A 12,753-nucleotide genomic window follows, 5' to 3' on the forward strand; every position below is an offset into this window, starting at 1 on the left:
GGAGAGCGCGCGCGCGGCGAGCTCGGGACTCCCGCGCCGGATGTGAGGTCACGTGATGGCCTCATCCCAGCGCCGAGGGCGGAGGGGCGCAGAGGGGACGTCAGGAGGGGCGGGACCAGACGGAGGGGGCGGGGCGGGGCGCAGGCCCCGCCACCCCCTCGCCGTTAGCCCCCCAGGCGGGCGAAGACCAGAAAGGGTAAGGAGGGCGCCCCAAAAGAGCTGGGTGTTGGCGGGAAGAGGGTTGCTAATGGAGGATGCCTTTTTTGGCAGGAGGAGGTGGAATTCGCCACTCTGGCCGTGCAAAGACACGATCATAGTCCAAATCCCCATTTTACGAACGGGGAAACTGAGGCCCAGGGAGGGGTCTAGACTAGACTTGCGCAGAGTCTGATGGAGAGAAAGCCAGATACTGGCTCCCAATCCAGGTCTCTCGTTTCTTAACAGCACCCTCCCCACTCCGAAACAAACAACCAGAAAACTACGTGTAATTCGCCTTTGACAACCGGCTCGGCGCCCGGCCTCGGGGCGGAGGACTGGGAGGCGTCCCCAGGAGAAAGCTCCCACGCGCCCACTCCGCCGCCTCCGGCGGGAAGGAGTCTCTTGCGACAGTGTTGGATGCAAATTAAATACTTCCCTCCGCAGAAGCTTTATCTCGAGGCCGGGCCCCTGCCGGATATACAAATCACCAGTTTGGTTTTCGCGGCGTCCCTTCGGCGCGTTTAGGGACCTGCTGCTCCGGGCTCCGGCCATGTTTCGGCCCTGAGTCTACCTCGCCCGCGCCCTTGAGGCCCGGCCATCGCTGTTATTGTTATTCCACCTTGTCGCTAACAGAGCTCTGAGCTGCTTGAGCGTAAAGAAGGGAAGGGATGGCACGCGCGCGGCCCCTGGTCCAGCGCGCTTGGGGAGACCTCGCTGGAGGCAGGGAGCGTTCAGGTTCTGGTTCGTAGCACATGGCGAGCCTTCTCGGGGGCTGCCACCCCTGATCCGCGACGCATGGTGACACCTCATCTGAGGCAGCACACCGCCCCCCCCCCAAGTCCACGGCACCGATGTCACCTCGCCGGGAGGCAGGCACACGCTGCTCCTGGCCGTCCTGGGCTGTGCGGAGCTGGACAGTCGGCGCATTTCCTCACACCACGTGGCGTGGACGCGCTCTGGACCGAGATGGAACTACACCCCTCTTCCTATCCCTGGGCTACGTCTCACCGTTTGTTTGTTTGTTTCAAGTCTCGTGATCTTCAAATGATTAAATGAGATGAGGGGTGTGGAAGTGTTGGGCAAACTGTAAGAAGCTGTCTCTGCGGGGATGAAGTCTCCTCCACCTTTCCCAGCTGCTTGGCTCCTGGCTGTTTGCCCTCAGCCTTTAAACAAGCTCAAGTTCCTCAAGTCCTAAAAACAAAACTATCGAGCTAACCCTGCGCTCGAAGTGCCCACTCCAGCTAGCTTCCAAGTGCTTCTCTCCCTCTCATGGAGACCACTTCAACAGTGGTCCCCGTCAGCTGTCTCCACTTCCTCATTTCTCAACACTTGGCACTCTGGCTCGTCCTCCCCAAACACACAACCTTCCATTACCCTGCTCAGGCGACAGTAACCCATGACCTTCATTTTCCCAAATCTGTAGGCATTCCTCAGTTCTTAGCTCTCTGGCTCTCTCTGCTACATTTGACACCTCACATGACTGTCTCCCACCTTCTGGCATCTCAGTACTGCCTTGGCTTCCAAAAGAGTGCAGTCTCCCGATTCTCCCCTCTCAGTAAATAAAGCTGCTGCCTCTCTTGGTGGCATCCTTAAGTGCCACCAATTGTGAGTCTGCACCTTAAATGCGAGACTCCACTCTAAGCCCACAGCTCTTCTCCCCTCACTCTTGGGACATCACCTCCACCCATCATCATCACCATGGTTTCAACTGCCAAATCAGACATTTCCAGCCTATACCTCTTCCACAAAAGTTAGACCCAAATATCCAACTGCTTGCCAGGCAGCTCTGTCTAGATATCTCAGGGGCACCCCAAACTCAGCATGACCAAAACAACTCATCCTCTGCCTCCATAGCAGCCTCTCCCTCCCCTGTTGACACCACCATCTACAGGCATCAGAATCAGAAAGCTGGGAATGAGTGAGTCATTCTTGATTCAGCCCTTTGCCTTATGCCATCACTCGTCCTATTTATTTCACCTCCTTAGATCTCTACCTCAAATCTCTGCCTCCATTCCTCCTGGCGGGAGTTCCAGCCATCCTTTCCAGCCTGAACCGTTGCAGCAGCCTCCTAAAGTCTCCTGCAGACAAACTCAGCCTCCATTCAGCCTCCAAAGCGAACTCTCTAAAATGCGCTTCTCTTTAAAATCGTGCAGAGGTTCCCCTGGCTTCTGGCCGCAGTGCGGACCTACAAGGTATCCAATACAAACCTCGCAGTGCCCTCAAGCTTTTAAAAGACCGCAAAGAGCCCCAGACTTCAAGAAGCAGCCAAAATCCTCAAAGTAAGGCAACACACAGCCAGGCAAGGGAACACTATAGGAAGAAAAACAGTGATTGAAATATTTCTAAAAATTCCCTGCTACAGATGTTTTGGGTATGGAAAGAAGAGAATGTGGACACTGGGGGGAGGAGATGCTGAGTCACTGGGAAAGGCTTGAGCATGTTTATAGGCTGAGGAAAAAACAGAGCCAGGAAAGGAGGAGAAGCCCAAGACAGAGAGAAAGACAGTGAAGCGAGTCTTGAGAAGTCCTGGGAGGCTTGCTGATCTCCGCCCAGGATGATTCTGGGCCTGGGCCCAGCCCTTCCCTCCTTTGATCCTACTCCCTTTTTAAGACCCAAGCCATGATCACAACCCAAGACAGGTAACAGTCCTCCTAGTAAACTCTAATTTACCTTCCACGGACTATTTCACATCTCCTCCATCCTCAAAAGCCCCATCCTTGCTTGCCTTCCCCTCTCCAGGTCACCTTACCTCCTGTTTCACTGAGAAAATGCAGACCATCAAGAGGGAACACCCACGGATCTACACATTAACCCACATCAGCATCCGCTGTCTCTCCCTCACTCCAGTTTCTGCGAAGGGGCAATGCCCCCTCCCAAGAGACCTAACCCTTCACAGGTACAGTCCTGGCCTCCCAAAGGTCACCACTGTTGCCAACTCCAAGGGACACTTTTCACACCTTATTTTTCTAGCCTTCTCAGCGACATGCATTTCCCGTTCTTGAAACACTTTTCTTTTAGTTTGGATAATTCTCTTTTGGAATTCCTCCTTCCTCTTCATTTACTCCTTCTCAACCTACAGTGGGTGCTTCCTCTATCCTCCCTCTAAACGGTGCTCCTTCCCAGGGCTCAGTCCAGGGCCCATTTCTCTCTGTACACAAGTTTTATCATTTGTCCTTGAATTGTCTATCAACCTTACAAGAGTGGTGGATGGGGTTCAGGGGCTCTATAAACTCCTTAAACTGAATACCAATACTTTTAAAGGAAGAAGTCTAGCTTTCCTCAGCTTCTCAAAGCTGTCTGGGTCCCAAAAGAAGGGTAGGAGTGCTGACACACAGGCATTCCCCCAGTGACCTCATCCACCACGGCTGTAGCTAACGTCTGTAAGTACGTTAATGACTCTCAGCCGTATTACTCGAAGGCCAGCTCTCTCTTCAGAGTCCTGGCCATACCTCCCTATCACCATCACATGATGTCTCACTACTGCCTCGTAAATTCACTTATCCAAAACTCAACTCTTGCCCTTCCTCCCTAGACCAGCTGCTTTCCCAGGCTTCTCCACCTTAGCAAAAGACACTGTCGCCCACCCAGCTGCTCAAGCCAGAAACCTGAGAGTCATTCTTTCCAATACAATGCTAAGTCCATTTCCTACCCTCCCACATCTCTCCATCTCAGCTGCCACTAGAATAACCCAAGCCACCTCCATCTCTCACCTGGGACTACTTCCTTAGCCCCCACCTGATTTCCCCACTTTGACCCTTACCTCCTTCCGGTCCATTCTCACACAGCAGCCAGAGGGCACTAGTGTGTGTGTGACTTGGAGCACAGCTCTTGATGAAGGCTTTCAACTGCTTCCCATTTCACTGAGAATAAAATGTGAATTTCTTTGACCTACAGTGTCCAGTGTTGGATGTGGCCTGCCCGTTGCTCCCCCTTCACTGGCACTCCTCTACCCTCACCCTCCTCCCGCCGCAGATCTCCTTCCCTACCTTACCTCATTCCAACCACAGCAGGCCACTTTTCAGTTCCTCAAACACTCCAAGCTCTTTCCTGCCTCAAGGCCTTTGCAAAACCTGTTCTTTCTCTCTTCCCTTTTCCCTTGCCCCGCTCACTCTTAAAGTTCAGCTCTTGGCTTAAAAACAGATAGTTCTTGAAAAAGGCCTTCCCCAGCCACTCATTCCTTCCTTTATTTTCTGATGACCTCCATTATTTTCTTTATAACGATTATCGGAATTTTAATTACCTGTGAGTTTATGTATTTGACACCTGCCTCTCCCACCAGACTTCAACCTCTGTGAAGATGGGGACCAGTTGTAGCTCCAGAATTTTTCGAGAAGGGCCTTAAAAGTAGCAATCTCTTTGGAAGAAGAACTGAGGGTTTTTCTTAAGGTGTTTGCATGACACTTTTTAAGATTGTCCATTTTTGTAAGTGGGGGAAGGAATTATGGGGAAGGGGCACGTAAAGCATCCCCACTGGCCTCCCCCCAAGCTATTTTTTGGTGCTGCTACTGGCAGAGACTGAGTTGGTTTGCTTTATCACCTTATATCCAGCACTAGATGAAGCCTGGCATATGGTAGATGTTTAAATGTTTGTAGTCTGATGAATGAATGAATGAATGAATTTACAATCTCAAACATCATCTTCAAATGTCTTTCCTAACTCCCAGGCTAAGAATCCCTCTCCTGTGCATCTTTTTCACTGCATTTACAACCTTGAATAAGTATCTGCTTAGTATCTTTGTCTTCTGTCACTCTATGTCCTATTTATGTGTTTGTTTCTACAGTTCTAAATATTTTCATGTGTTATTTGATCATCACAACAATGCCAATACTAAAAGTAATAGTTACTATTATCTGTATTTTCTTATAGATGAGAAACTGAGGAAACTTTACATGTATGAGTTCATTTAATCTTTCAAACAATCCTAAGAAGTAAGTACTATTATCATCTCTATGTTTACAGATGAAACTGAGGAAAACGTAAAGTCCCGTTTTACAGAATAGAAAAAGATGTTTAATAGCTCACTCAAGGTCGCAGAGCTGGTAAACAGCAGCACAGCCAGGATTCAACCCAGGCAACTTGGCTCCAGGGCCAAACTCTTCATCAGTATGACTGAACAAAGCCATAGTGACCCATCCTCTGGGATCCAAAGTCTTTGGATTATCTGTTTAAACACCCAGACTCTGACTGCCTCATGAGCAAGGACCTAACTAAGCCATCTCTGGATCCTCAGCTCCTGGCCGAGACCCAGCCCATGATGGTACTCAGTAATGTGTGCCGAGTAAGTGAGTAACAAATTATCATCAATTTTCACAACCACTAAGTCAGACTAGCAATGGAATGGTTAGGATTCCCATCTTACAGGGACGAAAAATGAGTTCCACAACTTCCCAAGAGGAGGTGATTCGTCTCACTGCCCCTTTGACTGACTTCAGCCCTCTTTTATGTTTTCTCTGCTGCTTCCATGAAAGGTTAGAGGACACGTGTTTACTTTAGGAAGACTTCACCTTAAGAGAGGCTAAAAAAAATGCCACAGTACTCCCTGTCTTTTCTGGAAAAAGTGGCCAGTGAAAGTATTTTGATTATAATGTTTGCTTAACGAGCTCTGTTTCCTTTAGCTCCTATGCCATTCTGTCCCTGTTTAGCTTGAACCACAGAGGCCTGTGTGTGTGTGTGTGTGTGTGTGTGTGTGTGTATTTTGGAACAGAACAGGGAGCAGAGCTGTGAGTCAGATGTCTAGAAATCAGAGTCCAGCGGCCACCACTGATTCATTTCTGTTGCTGAGCAAAATATGTAATCTTTTTTTTGCCTCTGCCACGAAACAACAGCCAGGGGCCCCACATTCTTCTCAGGCCATGGTGCCGTAGGATATGTTGGGTCACACGCTGCTGAGTGTTCAGGGCGTAGGGCCCCTGCTGGAGGAGTGCTAGAAATCGGTCCTACAAAAGGAGGGAACTCCTGATTTGTAGCACCTGCCAATTTCGTGATGTAAATACCCCACCACGGCTAATTTCAAGCTACCAACAGTTTAGGTGGCTCACAAAATTCTTAGCAGAAACGAAATAACTTAGCAGTCTGCTTTAAGGAGCCAACAGAAACCAGCTCCAGCACACTGCCACTTATAGTAACTCCTCATGTGGACAAGAACAGGAGAAATACAAGCAGCCTTTAGATGATGGTTTTAGGGGCAAGGCCTGCCTCATAGGATGTTACAGGGAATTTCCTTGTATTTACATATAATGATTTCACCTCTGATGAGAAAAGGCTAATTGTATTGGAGATGGGAAAACTAGGTATAATTCTTAGCATTCTTAGAAGTAACATGTTTATTTCTTTGAATTTCAATTTTAATAGGAAGACTATTACCGACCTCACAGGATGGCGGATTATCTAATAAACACATATAGCACTTACTGTCTGCTAGGAACTGTTTAAATACTTTACAAATTTACATACTTAACCTTTATAACAAGACTGTAGAGTAAGTACTGTTATCAGTTTAGAGATGAAAAGACCAAAGCACAGAGAAGTTAACTAGGTTCTCTAAGGCCACACAGCTAGCAAGTAATAGAGCCAGGATTTGAACCTGGCTCCAGAGTCCATGCATGCTTTTAACCTCTAGGGCCCCAAGTCAAAGGCACCTGCCTGGTTTAATAAATAGAGTTTTATTGGAACACAGCCATGCTCGTTCATTTACATGTTGTCTGTGGCTGCTTTTGTGTTAGAGTGGCAGAGTTGAGTAGTTGTGGCAGAGACCATATGACCCAAAAAGCCCAAAATATTTACTATCTGGTTGTTTACAGAAAACATTGGCTGCTCCCTACTCTATGGTGTCCTGCCTATTTGTATAGGCTGACACAATAGTTATTATTAGGAGCCTGGTGGTCCCAAAGGTCAAGCTGGTTCTGAAATTGTGTTCTAGGCCAATAAGACAAGTGAAAAGTAATGTCAAGATTATAACCGTACCCTAGCATTTGTACTATAACAATTGTGTCAGTGAAATAGCATTAGGATGTAAACTTGAGTAACAAATAATCCATGAAAATGAGTATTAATAGAAATATGTGCTTTATGGGATCCTGATATCTCAGGGTTGAATTAATTCAGAGATTGTTCATCCCAACCCCAACTCTCCACTGGGGGTTGTTAGACTGGATTTCTGAAGTTGATGCTGTAAATCGCTCACCATCGGCCCTCAGGTCCTGCAGGATGAATCTCCTATACAGACATGGGCTTTTTGCTCTTTTATGGGGCTCAGGCAGCAGGCCCCCACCTCCATGCCTGTCATTCTGTCTCCGAGGCAGTTCCTCCATGTGGCTGTTTCAGATGCCAAGCAGAGAAGCTCCTCGAAGCCTGTTACCCACTGTCCTCCTGGATCGTCATTAAAAACTTCCCCTGACCTTTGCAGCTACTTCCTGTGAGCCTCTTAGGGACTGCTTGTGACCTATTTTCAGAGCTGACGGTTCTGGCTTCTAGAGCAAATGAGGAACAAGCCCAGCTACAGGTGGTCGACTGTTTCCTTTGGGCTCCTGGCACCAAGGAAGAATTGCTCGCTGAAAGGATCGTAGGTCAGAAGGATGCCTGGTTGCCGCATCAGGGCCGTAGATTTTCATATAAACCGTGGGTCAGTATTCAGGATCGTCCGAAAGCTGTTACCTTCTGTTTGCTGAAGACAGTTTCTTCCTTATAGTAATAAAGAAAAAGAACCCATTGAATCTTCTTGTTGGTTTTTTTTTCCTCAAAGCAAAGACGCCTCACCAGAATTGGTCAATTAAGGCAATACTGATTGAGCTCCTGAGTGGAAGTCCCATTGCCAAAGAATTTCTTTCATAAACGTTTCAAAAGTGAGTTGATCCAAAACGCACCTCCACCGTGAGGTTACCTGTAATCTAGTCTAGGAAGCAGAATCTAAGCACCCCGAGGTTCTGCAAATTTCATAAGAGCTGCAGGCACAAAATGAAAGAGAACAAGGCTTCAAGGTGGAGAACACCAGGAACGTTCTGGCTGTTTCCACCTTGTTCTTTGTCTCTACACTCCTGACATACACTGAAATAGCTCATAATTACCACGAAGACAACCAAAGGGAAACCTCTTGGGGCTTTACCAAAAATTTCCTTTATAATTTTTTAAGCTCATGTGATTTATTTAGGGTCCCTTTAAATAAATTTATGACCTTGGTTTCATTTTTAAGGTGTATGTAAATTTTAAAAAGACTCAGGACTCTAAAGATCTCAAATATTCCTTCAAGGGGTCCCTAATAGCTCCTTTGGGTTCTTGAAATACTTGATTTTATCTCTTTATTAGAAATTACGTTTTCCCACAAATAAAAATCACGCTCAGCTCCACCCTCCTCCATTCCAATTCAAATATGCGCAGACTGATTACAAGCTGCAAGAGAGAAGGTATAGTCGACTCACCTTTTTATCCCCCACAACATGTGGCCACAGTAGTAGGTGATCAGTAATTGTTACTATTGCTATGAAACCTCCATGAAAACAGGAACTTTCTCTATTTTGTTCATTCCTATAGCCCCAGTGACTAGAATAACCACCTGGTGGTAGCCACTCAATAAATAGTGAATAAACTAGCCTGTAGTCTTAATAAATGTAGGGAAGGAGGTTTAGAATTCTTAACATTTTTTTCAGTAAACTTGGCCCTCCTTGTAAGAGTCAGGGATTAATCAGAGAAGGAGAATCAGTAGGAGATATATATTGAGAGACTTATTGCCAGGAATTGGCCTACAGGCTGGATGGGGCTGGCGAAGCAAGGCTGGAATCTGCAGAGCCGGTCCTCCGGGAGGGCAGACTAGAACTCTTAGATGGAATTTCTGCTTCAGGGAAGCCTCAACTCTATATATAAGGCCTTTCAAACAATTGAATTAGGCCCACCCACATTATTGGGATAATCTCCCTTACTCGATTGTGGAATTTAAGCACATCTACAAAATACCTTCATAGCATAGCTCATCAAACCACGCTGAGGCAGCGTCCTACATGCCACAACTAGAAGGACCCACAAAGAAGAATATACAACTATGTACCGGGGGGGCTTTGGGGATAAAAAGGGAAAAAAAAATTTTTTTTTTAAATTCTAAAACACATTACAAAAAAAAAAAAAAAACCTGAAAACCAAAACCGGCGGAAGACATCACAAGAAAAGAAATCTACAGACCAATATCTCTTATGAATATAGACACAGATATCCTTAACAAACTACTAGCAAACCAAGTCCAGTAACATATGAAAAGGATTTTACACCGTGACCAAGTGGGATTTATCCCAGGAATGTAAAGGTTGGTTTTACATATCAAAATCATAAATACACCATGTAAATAGAATAAAGGGCAAAAACCACAGGATCATCTCAATAGATGCAGAAAAAGTATTGCAAAATTCAATACCCTTTCATGATAAAAACATTCATGCCAAAGTTTATAGCAGCCTTATTCATAATAACCAGTGAGTGGAAATAATCCAAATGTCTATCAACTTATGGGTGAATGAACAAAATGTAGTATATCCATACAAGGGAATATTATTTGGCAATAAAAAGAATGAAATATTGATACATGTTACAACATGGATGAACCTCAAAAAAACTATGCTAAGTGAAAGAAGCCAGACACAAAAGGCTACATCTTATATGATTCCATTTGTGTGAAATGTCCAGAATAGGCAAATCCGTGGAGACAGAAAGTAGACTAGTGTTTGCCAGGGGTGGGGATGGGAGGTGAGGGGGTGAAGAGAGGGTGACTGCTAATGTGTACAGGGTTTTCTTTTGGCGTCATAAAAATATTCTGAAATTAGATAGTGGTGATGGTTGTACAACTCTTGTGAATATGCTACAAACCACTGACTTTACACTTTAAAAGTGTGATTTTAATGGTATGTGAATAATATTTCAATAAAGTTGTCAATTTAAAAAATAGTATATTTACAGGGGCAGGCCGGTGGCACAGCAGTTAAGTTCACATGTTCCGCTTTGGTGTCCCGGGGTTGACCGGTTCGGATCCCAGGTGTGGACCTACGCACTGCTTGTCAAGCCATGCTGTGGCAGGCGTCCCACATATAAAGTAGAGGAAGATGGGCACGGATGTTAGCTCAGGGCCAGTCTTCCTCAGCAAAAAAGAGGAGGATTGGCAGTGAATGTTAGCTCAAGGCTAATCTTCCTCAAAAAAAAAAAAAAAGGTATATTTGCAAAGGGTTTTAAATAACATAGTAAGGATTCCAGGCCATGGTTCAGCTGTACCTTTACTTAAATCTTATATTCTTTCAGCTACTGTAATTCAATTCTCCCATCACATCAGACCATCAGAAGGTTCCAAATGAAATATTAATATTTATATTATGTGAAATATCATATTACTCTAGTGCCTCACGGAATCACCCTAACAGAGTTTCAACTAAATATATCTTTCCTATAATTTTTATCTAAGCTGCTATAATAGCCATATGGATCTTCCTTCTGCATCCTTTGCACTCATACTGAGAATACTGCACATCCCATCCTCACATCACTCACGTTCCCTGGATTATAAAATACTTTACGAAAATTTTATGTTTCATTTATTTTAGGAAAAGCAATGTCCCTTAGGAATTATCCTTTCTGATAATCAAAACTATGCAACTGATTGTAATTTCTTCTTCGCCTTGGAGGAAGCTCAGTTGTACGTTGATTGAAATGATTAACGTATCTGTATATCCATTTTTTTCTTTCTGTTTTTCTTCCTCTATTCATCATTTGCTGTTTTATGGCATGGGATTTTGGTGTCACCTCAAATCCCAACATTTAGTTGAAGGATTGGTTCAGGATTTTGGACTAAGGTTCAATGTTTAATTGTGCTTCACATCAAATCAAGGTTTCTCTACACCAGCACTGTTGACATTTTGAGCTGGATAATTCTTTGGGGTGGGGGAGGCCTGTCCTGTGCCTTGTAGGGTATCTAGCAGCATCTTCGCCTCCACCTGCTAGAAGCGAGCAGCAGCTTCCCAGTTTAACAACATAAAATGTATTCCGCTATTGCCAAATGTCCCACGGAGGACAAATTGCCCCTGATTGAGAGCCACTGCATTAAGCATCATTGAAAAACAGACTCTCACCACTCTTTCCAGTAAGTCTTGAGAAGTATCAGAAATTCATCACTCTAGATAGATAGGTAGGTAGATAGATAGATATATAAATAGATAGATAAACAGATAGATTCATACTTTGCTCACTCACTTGGGAGGAATCAAGGACATGTCGGCATTTGGTGTCTGTCCCTGGGGCAGAGCTGCTTCCCTGTAGATCTTCTCATTTTACAGGGAAAGAATTTTCTGATTATTTCATTTAAGCCCAGCAATCCATTGAAAGGAAATTATTCTTATTCCAATTTTTAGATGAGGAAACTGAGGGTCATGGAGTGAAAATGATCAACTTCAGGGCTAAACTCCAAATTCAGTGCTGCTCCTCTCACTGCTAGGGAAAGCTTGCCTCTCTCTCTTCTCTGTCTGTATGTAACCACGTCCTCCTCCCTAGGTCGTTAAACGTTAGGGATGGAGTCCTATAAGGCTAAGGTCTTCTAAAGTGTCAACCTCCTAAAATGGCACTTAATCCTGTCAATGCCTGGAAAATGGATTCTCTCTTCCCAGATTACATCATACTTTAACCTAGTTAAAACTCACAAATTTCCATTAGCTCTAACTTCCTGTTTACAGGAAATGCAGGGGATAGAGGAATGAGTTAGACACCAGTAGGGAACAACCAATCAAATCCAGAAGTGGGAACATTCTATGAGACAACTAGTCTGAACTCTTCCAAAAAGTCAATATCTTGAAAATAATCAAAAAACAAAGCCACGGAGGTGTTATTTTAGAATAAAATAGACGAACAAAACATAACAATCAAATGCAATGTGTAAACCTTGATTGGAATCGTGGTAACATGTAAAAGTCATTCTTAGAATGAAGGGAATTTTGAATTTGGACTAGATATAAGACTGTGGAATCCATTTTAGTTTTCTTAGATGTGATAATGGTGTGGTATAAAAGGATTGTTCTTATTCTTAAGAGGTATTTGCAGAAAGCATTTTGAGATAAAGTCCCATGATATTTGCAACTTTCAAATGGGTCAACAACAACAAAACAGCAAAGATGGATAGATAGATAAAATAAATATAGTAACATATTAACATTTAAAAAATTTAAATGGAAGATATACAGGAGTTTGCTGTGCAATTCTTTCAATTTCCCTGAATGTATGAAATATCTTTATAATAGAAAGCTGAGGGGACAATAACAAGCCTTCTTAATGCACTGAGTGTTGAGTAACCCACAGATCACTTTGGGTGAGGGGTCTATGGTTAGGCTTCAATGACCCATGAACCCCCTACAGCCCTGAGCAACACCCAGAGTGTGGATGTAGCTCTGCCTTTCCCTGGGGAGAGGTTCTGTAACTCTTGTCCAATTTTTTCAAAGGAGACCCATGACTCCAGAAAGGCTGTAACCTTGAGGCTCGTCTGGGGATTTTAGGTCTGGTGGCTGCAGAAGCATGAGATTTTTGAACTTCGAGACATTTCC

At 44.7% G+C, this 12,753-nt stretch overlaps 1 long non-coding RNA gene across 2 annotated transcripts; it reads left to right on the top strand.

Moving 5' to 3' along the window:
• Positions 1-78: 78 nt before the first annotated feature.
• LOC103560586 (uncharacterized) lies at positions 79-7,911 on the top strand. 2 transcript variants are annotated; one of them, XR_011529167.1, is made up of 4 exons: positions 84-196; positions 445-2,837; positions 2,938-3,094; positions 5,159-7,911. It is a non-coding gene; the product is annotated as an uncharacterized lncRNA (long non-coding RNA). The 2 variants fall into 2 exon arrangements; XR_011529168.1 differs by lacking the exon at positions 445-2,837 and having other exon boundaries at positions 79-196.
• Positions 7,912-12,753: the final 4,842 nt, after the last annotated feature.

Source organism: Equus przewalskii, chromosome 18 (assembly GCF_037783145.1).
Source record: "Equus przewalskii isolate Varuska chromosome 18, EquPr2, whole genome shotgun sequence".
Classification (NCBI taxonomy): Eukaryota; Metazoa; Chordata; class Mammalia; order Perissodactyla; family Equidae; genus Equus; species Equus przewalskii.